The sequence below is a fragment of the Spinacia oleracea genome, chromosome 5 (genome assembly GCF_020520425.1).
Source record: "Spinacia oleracea cultivar Varoflay chromosome 5, BTI_SOV_V1, whole genome shotgun sequence".
Lineage (NCBI taxonomy): Eukaryota > Viridiplantae > Streptophyta > Magnoliopsida > Caryophyllales > Amaranthaceae > Spinacia > Spinacia oleracea.
The window spans coordinates 46,256,874-46,274,159 of NC_079491.1; the positions used below are offsets into that span (position 1 = coordinate 46,256,874).

At 39.7% G+C, this 17,286-nt stretch overlaps 1 long non-coding RNA gene across 1 annotated transcript; it reads right to left on the minus strand.

Moving 5' to 3' along the window:
• Positions 1 to 2,584: 2,584 nt before the first annotated feature.
• LOC130460858 (uncharacterized) lies at positions 2,585 to 3,197 on the minus strand. Its single transcript, XR_008921051.1, has 2 exons — positions 3,062 to 3,197; positions 2,585 to 2,919 (listed from the first exon to the last, which is right to left on the minus strand). It is a non-coding gene; the product is annotated as an uncharacterized lncRNA (long non-coding RNA).
• Positions 3,198 to 17,286: the final 14,089 nt, after the last annotated feature.

A 17,286-nucleotide genomic window follows, 5' to 3' on the forward strand; every position in this document is an offset into this window, starting at 1 on the left:
TAATAACATGTGCGGAACAACCCCCAAAGCCAGGAAACATGTATAAAGCACAGATTAAGCAAACTTACATTCGAAGCATGTTTTCCACAATAATCTGTCAACGAACACGAACAAAGAACTCCACTTGTCGTTCCTCTACTTGGTTCACCGACACGATCAGATCCGTCTTGATAATCGTAGCTTAGACAATTGATCAAGAGATTTGCTTTTTGGGATGAACACACTATGGAGGCACAGAGAGAATTAGGGTTCTCTGTTTTCTCCTAGAGTTGTGTGTAATCTGAATTGTGATTGTGCTTAGTTGGAAAATAGGTTGTAAGGTTATTTACATAACCTTACTAGCCGACCAAGCCAAGAGGCAAGGCCGGCTAGCAAGCCCGCAAGCCAAAACGCACGGACACGCACAGCCGGTGGGCCGTGGCCCGCGCTGCTGCTGTGTCGTGGTCTCGGCCCGCATGCACGCGCACAGCTCCGCGCCACAAGGGCCTCGCTGCTGCTGCGTTGCTTTGCTTGCTCGCCTATGCGCGCACCCATGGGCCTCGAGTGCTCCGTGCACTCGGCTCGTGGGCCGCTCCTTGTATTCGCGATTAAATATATTTCCGATATATTTATTTATCGTTTCGTATACGACGAATCACCATCGTACGATACGATTTATTCGTTTCGCCTAGCTTACGAATATTTGTGATACGATATACGATTCCGATGCAAGGTCGTATCGTATAATACGTTTCCAACTTAAATCCCGAATAGCTATTAAATGAATTTCCGATTCATTTAATCCGGTGATCTGTTACGTGTCATTGGTGTGACCTTGTAGATTCAGTCAAGAGTAAGTTGTGAGTTCAATATCCATTAGAACTCACTGATCGGAAGAATTGCTCCAGCTAGCTGTTCCGATCAATTGATCTCACTGAATTAATTGTTCGCAATTAATCTGAACCTTGATATTAGACTTAATGCACCTTGGGTGAAGGACATATTTTCTTCAGAAATGTAGTAGTGATATGTCTTAATTATGCATGAGATTATGGCTTGATTATGTTGCATGATTAAGGATTTTAGTTCACTTAAAATCTAACCAACATAGTAAGAGCCTTAAGTTCCAAACTTTAAAATTGAGTTAAAAGGTGCCATGCCAAAATAACACTTACTTGGATAAACCTTTACATCAATCTTAGTAATAGTTTTCTGCCATAGCGATGTGTTACTTATTGATCCTAAAGGGGTAAGGTACACAAATAATTGCGAGTACATGTTAGTTTTGGTGAAACTCAACGATATAAGTAAGGAGTCCTTTTATGTCGTGGCAAATGAGATAGGTTTACCTAATAAGTTATTAGACGTACCTATCAACCAAGAGTAGTTTCTAGACTATTAGCAAAGACTTTGCTTACCTAAAATATTTTAGAATTGAGTCTAAATACATAATGTGCTTAATTCTTCAATGATTTAAGGATCTTGGAATCATTTTATTCACACCTGCCGGAACACATAACTTGAATAAAATGCTTAATAAATGATAAATTATGCATGTTTGCTAGAATTTAAAGTTTATTAAGAGAAACTGTGAATGGTTATTTATGTGTTTATTCTTTTTCAAATGTAGTTTTAACTATGGCAAACAACAATTCATTCAACATCCGATCAATTCTCGAAAAGGTGAAGTTGAAAGGGAAAAACTTCCTTGACTGGCAAAGGAACTTTCAAATAGTTCTTATGCAGGAAGAAAAGGAGTATGTCCAGGAAGAGGCGATGCCCGAAGCCGCGGGCGACGGGGTCACTCAGGCAGCCCTCAATCGTTGGATTGATGCCAACAAGGATGTGAAATGTCTAATGCTTGCAACCATGAGTGCGGATCTACAGAAAACGTTCATCAACTCAGATGCTTTCACGATCATCAGTGAGTTAAAGAATATGTTCCAAGATCTGGCTCGACTCGAAAGATTCGAGACTCATAGGCAAATTCTTGAGACTAAGCTTAAGAAAGTGATGAGTGACATTTATGTCACTCATAGGGTAGTGATTATGCAATATTTGAGACGTTTTATTCTATTTCTAGTATTTTTAGTCTTTATTTTCCTTAATTTCTTATTTTAATTATTTATATCTTAGTTTAGTGTTTTTAGCTATTTTTGTTAGTTTTTAGATCTTAATTCCGTAATTTATTTATTTTATAATTTTATAGTTTAATTATTTTGGTTTTCGTTATTAATTTTCTATTTTTATTTTTATTTCTATTTTCTTATTATTATTATTATTATTATTATTATTATTATTATTATTATTATTATTATTATAGGAAAACACCAAAACGTTACAAGCTTAACAAGCTACAAAGAACAAGTGAACTACAAGAAGTTGGAGGGGAGCCGAGATACAATCTGGGCCCCCACTCCTCTAGCTATGGCGAACCCGATCCTGCTGAAAATGTGGGCAGCTGCCCGCGCCCCAATGTCCTGAGCCCTGGAGTACGTCTGGACCCGCTTCAGCAAAGAAACCGCCCATTTCTCTAATTCCCCAAAAGAAGAGAAGGAAAAAGGAACAGAAGCAATTTGTTTTACTATTATTATTATTATTATTATTATTATTATTATTATTATTATTATTTGTTTTACTTTTCTATTTCTTGTTTCTCTCCTATTCTCTATTTTTATTTTGTGTAGGGACATGTTGTTCGGGGATGGAATACAAGCTTCAAAGGCCAGTCAAGAAAAGTCAATTGCTTAAAGAACAGAAGTTGTCAGCTTCCTCCTGCCTTTTCCTATCCTACACCACTACCTTCTTAACCATCACCACACTAACAACACCACTCCTAGTCGCCAGCCACCACTGCTGCACCAACGCAGCCCCTTCATCCACCTTCGCATAACCAGCAAAAATATCAAGCACCATCGCAACAGCAATTCACACTGCCAACTGTGCAATTAGACATCAAAATCAATCAAAATCGAACCCAGAAAACAGAGCAAAAACAAAGTAATTGGTTCGTTCGAACCCGTAAATTGGTTCGGCCGAACCGAAAATTTAGAGTTCCTGATTGTATGAGGTTCGGTCGAACCTCAACGGTGTTCTTCCAAACTAAAATTGGGTTCGCTCGGACCTTAATCGGGTTCGACCGGACTTTTGGGAGCTCAATTGTTGTACGGATTAATGATGATCGGATGGCTGCGATTGAATGATTGGGACAACGATTTAGAACCACCGGATTACAATTAAAGCAAGATGGTGATGGAGGTTTGACGGCTTTGATTCGAATCGGAGCAGCGATTTTATGATGATGATGATGGCCGTTGATGTTGGCTATGATCGATGATTATTTAAGGTGATTGATGATGATGGGGACGCAGCGAAAAAACCAAAAGGGGGTCTGATCTTTGTGGGTTTTGGGCCTGATATTTCAACAAACGGGGGGTTATTCATTTCATTCTTTTTCTTTATTTTTGTTTTACACTTTATTTTTTTTCTCCTTTTTAATTCCTTTTAGTTTTAGGTTTTCTTTTTAATTTCTTTTCTCTTGTTTTTATTTAATTTCCTTTTTTCTTTTATTTTCTTTTATTAGCCTAGTAGTATAAATAGTCAATTTTGGGGGAGATTAAGGAGAAAGGTACATAATTAGGGTTTTCTCTCAATTTTTAGGGTTTTTTAGTTTAGTTTTGGAGAAAGAGAAAAATGAGAAATCATAAGTGAAATTGGGGGTTTTGATGATCAAGTGTGGCAATTTGGTTTGGAGATCTCCATCAATTAATCAATGAGAATTTCTTAATCTCTCTCCTCATTTATTGTTTTATTTATTATTTGATTAGTTTAATTGTTTTTGTTTAGTTTAATGATTCACGTTTAGATTAGTTGTTGTGTTGTTGTTTAGAATCATGATGTTAGTTGTTAATTTCTATAAATTTCATATATTTATGTTGATGGAGTAGTTTTGTTGGTTAGGGTTTGGTGAAAACTCAACATTGATTGGTTTGGGTATTTGTTATTGGAAATAGGGATTTTCATGATTAAATTATTACATGTTTAGGCATTTCCAATGCATGTTGCATTTAACTTGATCAATAAAGTGTTACATGATTGCTTGGAGTAGTCTAGTTGGGTTGGAAAGGGAGTAAAGACCTAAACTTGATTATGTGGTTGAATTGGGATTTTGATTTACCCCGGGTATGATAGGTAGAACGGGAGTTCGTCCTTGATGCTTAGGGAAATTGATCGCGCATCGGGAGGTGGTTGGAGCTAATTGTGAATTCAACGCTTCTTCATGTAGTGCTTGTGAATCTTCCCCGTTTTAATTGTCTTATGTCCATCCCATGATTTGTTGTTGTTTGACCCATTCCCAAATCTCGTTATCTTTGATTTCTTAGTTTAGTTTATTTAGTTTTAGTCGATTAGTGACTTTCCAAAACCCCGTTCCGACCTAGCTTATCAATTGATTAACATAAATTAGCGCACCTTAGTCCTTGTGGATTTCGACCCTTGCTTACCGTTTTACTCGTGTTTAGTGGTTAGTTTAGGTAATTTGTTTGACTAGGAGAGACTAGTAACGACCTAGTTTCTACCTAGATCAGAAAGGCGAGCCCGTAAGTCCACATGTTCTCAAAATGATTGGACTTATTGAGAATATGAGTCGGCTGGATTAGCAATTCTCTCAGGAAATGGTTGTAGACACCATCCTCCATTCTCTTCATAGCGGGTATGATCAGTTCAAGCTGAACTACAGTATGAATAGTCTGGACAAAACGCTCACTAAGCTTCACGGTATGCTGAAGACCGCTGAAAAGACGCTCAAAAGTGATAAGCAAGATGTGCTTATGGTGCGTGGGGGCTAGTTCAAGAAATCTGGCAAGAAGAGGAATGCTAAGAAAGGTGGCAAGAAGGCCAGCCCGACTAAGCAACCTGGCGGCACCAAGTCTGAAAAGAAGAAGGTGATCCAACCCACTTCTGAATCTGAATGCTTCTACTGCAAGAAGAAGGGGAATTGGAAGAGAGATTGCTTGAAACTTAAGGAAGATCAGAAGAACGGAACAGTCGTTCCATCTTTAGGTATTTTCGTTATAGACTGTATACTTGCTAATTAAACTTCTTGCGTATTAGATACAGGTTGTGGCTCACACTATGTTCCAATTCGCAGGGACTAAGAAGAAGTAGAAGGTTAAGCAAGGGTGAAGTCGACCTACGAGTGGGAAATGGAGCACGGATTGCTGCATTAGCTATAGGAACTTATTATTTGTCGTTGCCCTCTGGGCTAGTTTTGGAACTGGAAGATTGTTTCCATGTTGCAAGTCTTACTAAAAACATCATTTATGTTTCTTGCTTAGATGCTAAGGGATTTTCCTTTTTAATAAAAGACAATAGTTGTTCGTTTTATTTTAAAGAGATGTTTTATGGATCTGCTAGATTAGTCAATGGACTTTATTTATTAGATCACGACAAACAAGTTTGTAACATAAATACCAAAAAGGCCAAAAAGAATGATTCAGATCTGATAGTTCAGTAGGAACACTAGACAAGAGGGGGTGTGAATTGTTTCTTGGGACCTTGGGTAAGTTTCTTGCGGAATTTAAACAATAAAGAGAATGAGAACAATAGGCGAAGAGAGATATAAAACGGAGGAACCTTCTTGATCCTAATCAAGAAGAACCTCACTACTCTTTTGTATTAATGCAATAACTCTATTACAAATACACTCTTTAACTCGAGTTCCTCTCGAACACGAGTTCCCCACAGCAATCCCCTTTGATCACTGTGCTCCTCAATCTCTCTCTGACTTAACTCTAAGTCGCTCCTTTTCTCTTTGACTTAACTCTAAGTCGCTCTTTTTCTCTTTGACTTAACTCTAAGTCAATTAAGGATCACTCAACCCTTAAACCCAAAATACAATTTGATATAAAACTCTAGTACGTAATAAAGCTCAAAGTAATAAGGAACTCAAGGGACACTCTTTTGAAAACTGATTCTCTTTTAAAACATTTAAGCTCTTAAGATATATTTTGCAAAGATCAGTTGTGTGTTTTGAAAAGCAAAAACTTTTTTCCTTTTATAGGAGAGTTTTACCTAGGGTTGGGTACCCATGTTCTCCTCAACTACCCACTAACAGTTACTGCTCAGTAACATGGGCATAGTTGGAGAGAAACAGGGGAGACCAAATCAAAACACTAAATGCACGTTTAAATAGAAATACGTGGGAGAGTTTCAAGGAACATGGAAAATCTTTTACTTGAGAAACAAGGAGAATAAATCAGAATCCTATGTTTACATTTATTAATTAAATTCATTTTATTTATTAAAAAGATTTTCCAAGTTAAAACTCTTTTATAATTACAGTTAATATATTTCATTTAAAACGTACCAAAATACTATGTCCATTTCATTCCAAATTACGTTTAAACTTTATTAAATACTTACATAAATCCTAAAACATAAACTCATATGTTGTAGTCTTCATGTTGCACCTTTAGAAGCTTCACTCGAATACTTCCTGTGAGGGGGTCGAAAAAGCACGAGGCTAAGGCGTGACCTCGTCCCTCGTGGGAGTGACGTTTCTTTTTGTCAAATCAAGTGTATTTGGATTTCCTGTGAGTTTACACCCAATTGACTAGTAATGTAGGAGTCGCCATTCAGTTTTTAACGACAATGAGAAAAACTGACAAAACCCGGTTATCGTGACATAAAGGGAGTACAATTATGTTTGACCACGACGGCCATAGGTTCCCTTGTGATCCTTGGTGTGGGGATCTCTCAACGTACACCCGCAAGGTAGAGATTGAGGGTTCGGGGGACTGTAACTACTGAGAGGAGTACTTGCTCTTCGATAACTCCAGAGGCATGATATCCTTACTAGCTCAGCATAAATAATGGAAGGGACATGTGTTAACTATTAAACTAATCTGAATCGATTTTAGCAATATGCAACACATAATACTAGATTGATCGCGATTATCTGATTTAGATTGTTTTAAGGGACCTAGCATGATAGTTCAATTTCCCAAAATATTATCTTTATTAGGCGTGATAGAACAATCAGATTAAATAGTTTAACAGTTTTATAAAAGGGCGAGGAAAGCAATTAAATCATGCGAAGGGACACATTACGACGCACCCTTGAGAGGTGCGTCACGGTTCTCAGAAAACTAACCACTTTGGCTTTGCTATTTCTCCTTTTATTTAACGAATCTCAAGTTTCCAGGCTTAATTCTTCAGCTACAAGGGACAGGATACGTTCTGTTCGATTTTTGGATCGATTGCGACAGAACGCAGGATCAATTTCGCAGCGTGAGGCTTAGGCTTAGGGGTTGGAGTCAATACTCAGAATATGAATTGTGTGTTCTTTTCACGCCGAATTTGGGGCTGTATTTATAGGGAAGAGTTCGTGGAAAGATAGCATTGTAGAACTCTAATCCAAGAAGAATTAGGAAGGAACACGTACCCAGGTAATTTTAGCGCCCAGGGCTGGGCGCCGAAGATTTCGGCGCCCAGAGCCAGGCGTTGAAAATAGGATCTGGGCCGTATTTCCTTGTCAGATTTGAACTCGTGGAATACGGAGTCTTTGAGATTTATCCGAGTCTTTTAGCGCGTATTAACTTTATGACGGAATGCGTCTAGGCCCGTTACGAACTCTAGGCTCATTAGGATTTTAATTAATACGTAACTCTTATCTTTGAATCATATTAGGAATAGGATTCCTCTTGCAATTTCTATCTCACTTAGGATTTATGTTGGAGTGCAACACCTAATCCTGACAGGTTTCTATCTTTTATGACTTGCCACTTTTAACAACTACCCATTACGGCAGTTACTATTTTTAGCAGGTTTCCATAAATAGCAGGTTTCTATAAATAGCAGGTTTCGGGTGAAATAAAAAGGGTGATTGAGATTCGTTATTTTATAGGAGATGCGTTGCCAAGTGGAGATTTTATGTTCTCATCATCGAACCTTCCCTTTCGGGAATGGGGAAAAAAGTAGGTGTCTACAGTTAGCCCCCACTTTGACTGAGTCTCGGGATGAGACGATGGTTAAAGTACTGGACGGAGTGCGTCACACAAGCCATAGTGTATGTGACCTGTTTTGCGAGGGTCTCACGAGCCCCCGAGTGATAACATTTAACTTAAGGGTCATCACTTGAAGTGTCGACATATCCCTCACGTGACATTGGGATTTGTCAACGGATAGTATAGAAACTCCCTCGCTTTGTCATTGGAAGTATCTAAAGAGGCGTAGAAACTCCCTCACTTTGTCATTGGGAGTAGCTACAGATGTTTTTGAAATCAAAGCTATAAAGTGTAATTGGGCCTGGCCAAGCCCAATCACGAGGTAAAAATGTTTTTAAAGATTCTCATTTTCAGGGTTAGCTAAACGAGAAAACCCCCTTGTTTTTATGGGACGTAAAACGAAGGAAAATCCAGCACATCGTTCTTTTTTGGAAAAAACGAAAAACCAATCCTTTAATTTTTGGATAAAAGGAAAACTACTCACATTGCTCTTTTTTGGAAAAAACGGAAAACCAATCCTTTAATTTTTGGAAAAAAGGAAAACTACTCACATCGCTCTTTTTTTGGAAAAAACGGAAAACCAATCCTTTAATTTTTGGAAAAAAGGAAAACTACTCACATCGCTCTTTTTTGGAAAAACGGAAAACCAATCCTTTAATTTTTGGAAAAGGGAAAACCAGAAAAAGTTATCGCTGCAGCGACTAAGGACCTGCGCGGTTAGTGGCGTAGACCCCGCCGGCTAAAGATGGCGAGCCTGTCCGCTAAGGGTGGACGCCCCGTCCGAAAGAAGTGGACGAATCTGTTTTGAAGTTTGTTTGCTTTTTTTTTGAAAATAAGGACCTATGCGTTTTGTGACGTAGACCCCGCCGGCTAAAGATGGCGAGCCTATTTTGAATTTGAAGATTTTATTTTTCGAGAACTGAGGACCTGCGCGGTTAGTGACGCAGACCCCGCCCGCTGAAGGTGGGCGAGCCTGTTTTTGTTTTTTGAAGAATTTATTTTCTTTCGAGGGATGCTCGGATTTAGTTGCAACCTGAATGTGGGTTGACAACGTGCTTAGACGGACCATTGTCTCGTGGTCATCATCTTTCAAGGTTTTGAGCTAGTCTTTACGGCTCAATTTTGCCACTACTTGGGTCCTTGATTAGGGGACTATGTATAAGTATCAACGGCGACCTTTGTCTTGAGGTCGTAATCCGGTTTTATCTTTTGAGGTTATCCAAACACGGGACTTCGTACAACGTAGTCTGGGAATATTGTTTTAACTTTGCATACTCTCTTTTGAAATATATATTTTCTTTCGAGCCCCCAAGCATTCGTGCTTGATGGTCATTTCTTGTCAAAGAGATTCCTTAAGGATACGCATTTTGTGATGTCCTTGATCATGTTTGGGATTGTGCTCGTAAGTGCGAGCGATCTTTGTAGTGGTGTGCTACTCTTAACAAAGCCATGAGGTGCGACTTTTAGTAAAGAAATCGGCAATTTTCGAGTCGAATGGATACGGCAGGGCCCTATAGAAGTCAGAGCCTTTTCTGGGTCTGGGATCATTTTCGGCGCCCATGCCTGGGCGTTAAAGATTTCGGCGCCCAGCGCTGGGCGCTGAAAATGATTTCTGGCGAGGTTTCTTGATGACACAATTGGCCTCTTGTTCGTTCATTTTCTTTTTTTCTTTTCGTCTAGAGATTCTTTTTTTTTTGGAACGAACCGTTCATTTGAGATCACTGTTGATTGGTGAATAATTATTTCTCGAGAAACCGTAGCCTAATAGTGGACCAATGGTGTTTATTATTTCCTTATTCGTTCGCCATTTCTTAGCTTAGAACGATTGTGGGATTAATCTTCAACGCCCAAAGTCAGGCGTGGGATTTGGCGTCGGAGTTGATTATTGGGCAGATCTGCCTCTTTTCCGCTCGCTTATTTCACTTGGAGATTCTACGTATTCTCTTCTCTTTTGTTTTTCTTTATTTTTGGAACGTAGAATTTTATTAGAGATCACAATGAGCTGAGTGATCGTGATGATTTCTCGAGAAGCCGTAGCCGATTGGTGGACTACGGTGTGACGTGGGCTTGTGTGGCCTAACAGCATGTATTAGAATATTTCTCCAGGTGTTGGGATATTATTATTATTTTTTGCATTGGAGTACTTCATCACGCTTCGTTCAGGTGCTCGAACAAGTGTAGCACCTTCTGCGTGGGTGTGCACGGCTTATTACTTCGTTTGATGCGAGGATTCATGGATGTTTCTTTCTTGTTTTTATACCTGGGCAAATTTAGCAAGCCGAGAGAATCAGCGCCCAGGCTGGGGCGTTAAAGATATTGGCGCCCAGCTCTGGGCGTTGAAAATGATTTCTGGGCAGAATTTGATAGTTTTTTTTTTATCCTTGATTTTTCTTTTGCTTTTGCTTTGGAACGACGTAGACTGTGTAGCGGGTGCTTGTAGGGAGAGCGTTATGTGCAGTAGTTTGATCGGAGTTTTGGTGACTCATGATTTTCAGGTACCCTTGTTAGTGGGGTGACTTTATATATTCTAAGTAGTGCTTAGAATTTGGGAGGGGTTGTAGCCATTCTAAGGTTCATTTTACACGATCAAACCTTAGGATTGAGCCCCTATGACGTGTGTATAGCATTAGCGTCGAGAATTTGCGATAAAATCATCATTTCGAGAATTTTTAGAGTGTTTTTCTCAAGCCCCCAATTGTAGCTACGGGATTGGCTTGGTGCTATAATGCTTGGCATACGTTTTTATGCATTCATGGTGACATGGATCATGAATAGTTTGAACCAGATTCGTTTACTGCGAGATACGTTCAAGTAGTGATTTGCTACTTCTCTTGTAAATGTCGTATTGTGCGACATTGCCATGGTCAAGGTAGTCACATGTTGAAGTGTGCTTTGGCCAAAAGCTAGGTGCCTTTCTTTACCCATAACCATATTTAGAAATCTTTTGACTCACTTGCAACATCGAGATATACTTAGCTTAAACCAACGACACTTTATTATGTTCGAAGAAGTCTTTGAAAGTTATTTGAAGTCCGAGTCCTACTGTGTACAATCCGAGGTGTCCTATGTAAGTTGACTTATAGAAGGGTTCGTACAGGATTACATGAGTGAATCAAAATACTGTTACGATTTTTGGAATGCTGTCTAAGGATTTGCTGGGAGCCAGGGTGCAGGCGTCAAGATATTACTTGTGCCCGTGTGGCACATGCTTTGGGCTTTTAGGGCCATCTTTTCCAGAATTGCGGGAATATAAACCGTTTTCAAATTGACTTAGATTTACTTGGTGTATGTCTGTACAAAAGGTCAAGGTATACTCAGTTCTTTCCCTAGCTCTTTCATTTCAATTTTTAGCCCCCCAATTGCTATTATGTCTTCCTATTAATGATGCTTTTAGATTTCGATTTTATATGCCCGTGTCATATGTCTGAGTAGGGTGAGCCTTGGTTAAGTGCCAAGTCCTATTGACAATGTCTGTTTTTTTTCAAAGGGGATTCGAAAACATTTGAATTACCATGAACGGGTGCCCTGAGTTCGAAGGAACGATGGGGCGATGCCGTAGAAGAATCCTCTTTATTGCAAGCTTACTGCCTTTACTACTTGTTGGCGATTATGACTGTGTCTAGTGGTGAAAGAAGGTCTTTAAGCGAACGACTATGTCTAGTGGTGAAAGAAGGTTTTTAAGTGAGTTAATTCGCTTTAGGGAGGGTCAAGTCGAGTACTTTAGAGGTCATGGACGGTTGCGCTAGCCCCCATTCAATTGAGGCAAAGCGATCTTTTGAGTCTTGGCTAAGTGCCTAGGAGTGTGAGTGCTCCTTCTGGCAAGGGTACGTGCCCTTATTATTTTTTCGATGTGTGCTCATTTTGGAATCTTGATGACTTGGATTCTTCCTTTGACTATAATTTTTCTTTCGACTTGGGTTGCAAGTAATTAAATTTCAATAAGGGACTCTATTTCTTATTTATTCTATAGGCTTTAACATTTTTGCAAATTGGTTGGCCGAATCAAGGATTGCCTACGTATCCGCCTTAAATAAATTTAATTTGGAATCAGGTCTTGCGTAGTTCTTAGCCAGAAAATGGTTTCTTAGAATGCCGATTTTAAACAAGTACGTTCTGAGGTGGAATCGTAATGTTTGAAATAGGATGAGATAAGTGAAGTTCATTATTATTTTTATCTGCTGCTTTGCCGTAAGCCAAAAATTTGTTTTTTTTTTAAGTACATGTATTTGCACAATAATATTTTCATGTGTTTTTTTGGTACGTATATTTGAATACGTGTTGTACCCCTCCAAGTGTTCGTTATTGTTCCGCGTATGTGCGGATAAAATGACGAGCACTTCTGGACAAATTTTTAGCAAGCAGAGAGATTCAGCGCCCAGGCTGGGGCGCTAAAGATTTCGGCGCCTAGCTCTGGGCGCTGAAAATGATTTCTGGACGGATCTTTTTTGGTGCGCTAAATGCTTCTTTTTCTTTTTAGACTAACTTTAGAGGCGCTTTGCAAAGTTTCTTTTTTATTATTTTTTAATTTTTTTTTTTTACGTTAAGCGTAGAACGTACTCTTCATTTGTTTTTTTTTTATTCGTGACTCAAGACGGCTTGAAAGAGGGGTGAATGAGATACGATAATTTGTATAGGTATTTAGTCAAGCATGAGGATTACATCTGTTAGGACTCACAATTTGCAGCCTCGTGCCAGTGTCATGAGTTTACATCAACCAAGGCCAATGAGTAGCATGGGGACGGCTCAAGGGTGTATCCAAACAAGTTATATGGTCATTATACTTATGGTGGTGTAAGAGCAGGTTTGGGCTTTGGAAATAATGGGTATGACGCACGTGTCAATGGCCGTACGTGGTTTGTAGTTGACAACAAGTTCAAGAACAAGAGTCGAGGTAATGGTTTCTTGGGTTATGGCAATGAGAACATGGATGGGTTAAATGAGCTGAACAGGGGCCCCAGAGCGAAGGCGTCTAAGAACATAAGGATTGGAAAGGGTAGACATCGTAGAACTTTATGTAGTTTTTGTGGCATGATTTGGATTAGTTGACTCAATTCTTTCCCTTCGTTTACTTGGGTAAATTTCGCACTTTGGGAGGTACGGGCTAAGTATTTCATGGCTTGCTCTTTTCGCTCTCCCTTTTCTCTTTCTATTTTTTCTTTTTGCTTGGGATTTCTCCCCAACATAAATCCTTCAATTTTTTTTTATTTGGGCTAAAAGGTAGATGGTTGTGGTCTTTGAGTCACGAGGCGAGACTGAGTGAGCCTCGTTTGGTAGGCCTAGGGTGGACCTTTAGCTTTAGTAGGTCTAGGGTGGACCTTTAACTTTAGTAGGCCTAGGGTGGACCTTTAAATTGTCTTACTTTGCAAGCGTATTTAGTCGTTTCTTAAAATGTGCAAATAGCGTAGATTCAAAACGTTGTTTTTACTTTATTGAAAATTAACGAAAGAATTACATCGAAAATAATTTTTTGTTTCTTTTCAGACTCCAGTTTCTGGGATTTAATTGGAAGTTGTGATTTAGACTCGAACTTTCATTAACTTTTTTGATTATAACCCATGCATGAATACAAGGAGGTGGCCTAGACTCAAAATAATGACGTGGCGTAAGCCTATAATACTTGACCAAGCAACTTTCAGACTTAGGCTAATTGGACCATAACTTTCGTTGGTTGACACTTTAGATTTTAACCCTTTGGGTGTCCATTTGTCATGCGCCATTTTTCTTAATGTTGGCAAGGTAGTTAGTTGGGGAGATCGAGTTTTTATTTTTGCAAGACTGGAATCATTAGTGCGGCTTCCCTCTTAGTGTGTATTGCTTTACCCCAATGGTAGCCTTATGGTATGCCGATTTGGGTATTTTCATGGTTGGTTATGTTGTATTCATGGGAAATCTTTTAGTCCGTACTTAGGAGTTTTTAAAGGAGCGAGTGGCTCGGGAGGACTATGATAGTCGTGACCCAATGTGATCATAAGCCTTGAGGCCATTAATTTTTGCTAATGGTATTGACACCTTAGGCTCACTTTGGGGGTTGTGCGATTATGGGGGAATGATATTTAGAATGTGACTGTTTCCATTTTGCAAATACTATAATATATTATTTTTATTGGTGAGAGAGAGTATTGAGGCCATAGATTCTTAGCAAGGGATGACAATTACATATGGGTGCTTATTGATTTAAATGTTAGGAAGGGAGACTCAATATGGTTTAACCTTTTAACTTGCAGAACGACACCAAGCATTAGGACCTATTTTATGGATAAGACAACTAAGACTTAGGATTTAGATTGTACTTTGGCATAGCCTAGTCTAGACTCGGATTTTTTTTTTTTATTCGAACATTATTTTTCCTTAAAAACTTCATTTGAACATTATTTTTTTGAATACTTTGCCCATGTGACATTCTAGGTTATTTCAATTAGCGTGCTCGGTTTTGGAGCCGAACATTGTCGTCATAGGAGGCCTAACAACGACACAAAGAGTTATTTTATTTTTTACAAGTCGCTTTTAGAATCGAGTGCCTTTTCATACGCCCTCGCAGCAATTTTCACGAATTTTCTTTTACTGCTACGTATACTTTATGCGCGGGCACCGAGGCTGATGTGCCTGACCAAAAGGCCAGGCAGCAACTTCAGCGCCCAGCGGTGGGCGTGAGAAATATTGGCGCCCAGCCAGGGGCGCTGATAATGCGTCCCTGACTGGTGCTCGTATTCTGTTCGCGTATTTTTTTTTGTATATGCGACTTAATTTTACGTGCTTGCCTAATAACGTCCTTTACGCGTTGTGCAGCGTTGTGGGATTCGTTACGGGCCCTCCTGAGCGTCGCTTATTTTTGTGGCGATCGTTCGGGGTTGCGGAACACGTATCTTGGTATAACTCTTCGGCCAATTGGTTTATGAATGTTTCAGCAATTTTTAAGGTCGTTGGTTTTCTAGCATTATTTGTCACACACAATCATAACACAATCACGTAATTCGCTACACATAACTAACATTACACCATGAGGCAAAATAATAATATGTCACGTAGTTTATGATAGGCTTCTATGGGTAGTATTTGCGCCGGCTTGGTACCGCTTCTATCGCAGATCCAACACATGCCCGGTCGAGGTAGTGCCTTCAACAGACGAATTTCGCCCAAGAGGCCAATCACGATGTAAGCCAAGGGGGCATGCACCAATGAGAGGGACCTAGTGGGCGAGCGATTGGGTTTGGGACGGGTGTATTACTAGCGAAAGTGCCGAGTGGACAACATCCGAAGCGTATGCACCCCCCGGTTGGCGATGGGTATCCTTAGTCCTAACTCCCTAAGGGAGCCAAGATTCGTTATGCGGTTCTGCCCGTTCACATTAATATGCTGATTTTCAGGTCGTCCCAACTTGATGGGGAAATAAACGCGCGGTAGGATCGTTTCACCCTTCGGATATTTTGATTACCTACGAGCACGAGTATTTCCTTCAATTTCCCCAGTGGAGTCGCCACTGTGAGGGAGTCGAAAAAGCACGAGGCTAATGCATGACCTCGTCCCTCGTGGGCGTGACGTTTCTTTTTGTCAAATCAAGTGTATTTGGATTTCCTGTGAGTTTACACCCAATTGACTAGTAATAAAGGAGTCGCCATTCAGTTTTTAACAACAATGAGAAAAACTGACAAAACCCGGTTATCGTGACATAAAGGGAGTGCAATTATGTTTGACCACGACGGCCATAGGTTCCCTAGTGATCCCTGGTGTGGGGGTCTCTCAACGTACACCCGCAAGGTAGAGATTGAGGGTTCGGGGGACTGTAACTACCGAGAGGAGTACTCGCTCTTCGATAACTCCAGAGGCTGGATATCCTTACTAGCTCAGCATAAATAATGGAAGGGACATGTGTTAACTATTAAACTAATCTGAATCGATTTTAGCAATATGCAACACATAATACTAGATTGATCGCGATTATCTAATTTAGATTGTTTTAAGGGACCTTGCATGATAGTTCAATTTCCCAAAATATTATCTTTATTAGGCGTGATAGAACAATCAGATTAAATAGTTTAACAGTTTTATAAAAGGGCGAGGAAAGCAATTAAATCATGGGAAGGGACACATTACGACGCACCCTTGAGAGGTGCGTCACGGTTCTCAGAAAACTAACCACTTTGGCTTTGCTATTTCTCCTTTTATTTAACGAATCTCAAGTTTCCAGGCTTAATTCTTCAGCTACAAGGGACAGGATACGTTCTGTTCGATTTTTGGATCGATTGCGACAGAACGCGGGATCAATTTCGCAGCGTGAGGCTTAGGCTTAGGGGTTGGAGTCAATACTCAGAATATGAATTGTGGGTTCTTTTCACGTCGAATTTGGGGCTGTATTTATAGGGAAGAGTTCATGGAAAGATAGAATTGTGGAGCTCTAATCCAAGAAGAATTAGGAAGGAACACGTACCCAGGTGTAATTTCAGCGCCCAGGGCTGGGCGCCGAAGATTTCGGCGCCCAGAGCCAGGCATTGAAAATAGGATCTGGGCCGTATTTCCTTGTCAGATTTGAACTCGTGGAATACGGAGTCTTTGAGATTTATCCGAGTCTTTTAGCGCGTATTAACTTTATGACGGAATGCGTCTGGGCCCGTTACGAACTCTAGGCTCGTTAGGATTTTAATTAATACGTAACTCTTATCTTTGAATCATATTAGGAATAGGATTCCCCTTGCAATTTCTATCTCATTTAGGATTTATGTTGGAGTGCAACACCTAATTCTGACAGGTTTCTATCTTTTATGACTTGCCACTTTTAACAACTACCCATTACGGCAGTTACTATTTTTAGCAGGTTTCCATAAATAGCAGGTTTCTATAAAAAGCAGGTTTCGGGTGAAATAAAAAGGGTGATTGAGATTCGTTATTTTATAGGAGATGCGTTGCCAAGTGGAGATTTTATGTTCTCATCATCGAACCTTCCCTTTCGGGAATGGGGACAAAAGTAGGTGTCTACACTTCCCACTTTGTTCCTTCTCTGGAACGTCGAAGATCCACATAATATATGAGGATCTCGCCTTAGGAACTCGCTTAAGGATCTCGCCTTGCTTAATGATTATTTCTTCAATGTAGTGTCTGACAAGGATCAATTACTTGCTTATATTCCACGTTGCTTAGTTTATCCAACTCATGATCTCCTTAACTTAGCATTATCCCTCTAAGGATCTCGGAACCTATTATGCAACATAACTTAACCAATTGTCAGGAGTTTGCTTTGTCATAATCAAAACTTTAGGGTCAACAATATTCCCCCTTTTTGGTGATGACAACAAAAGCAAACTTTCAC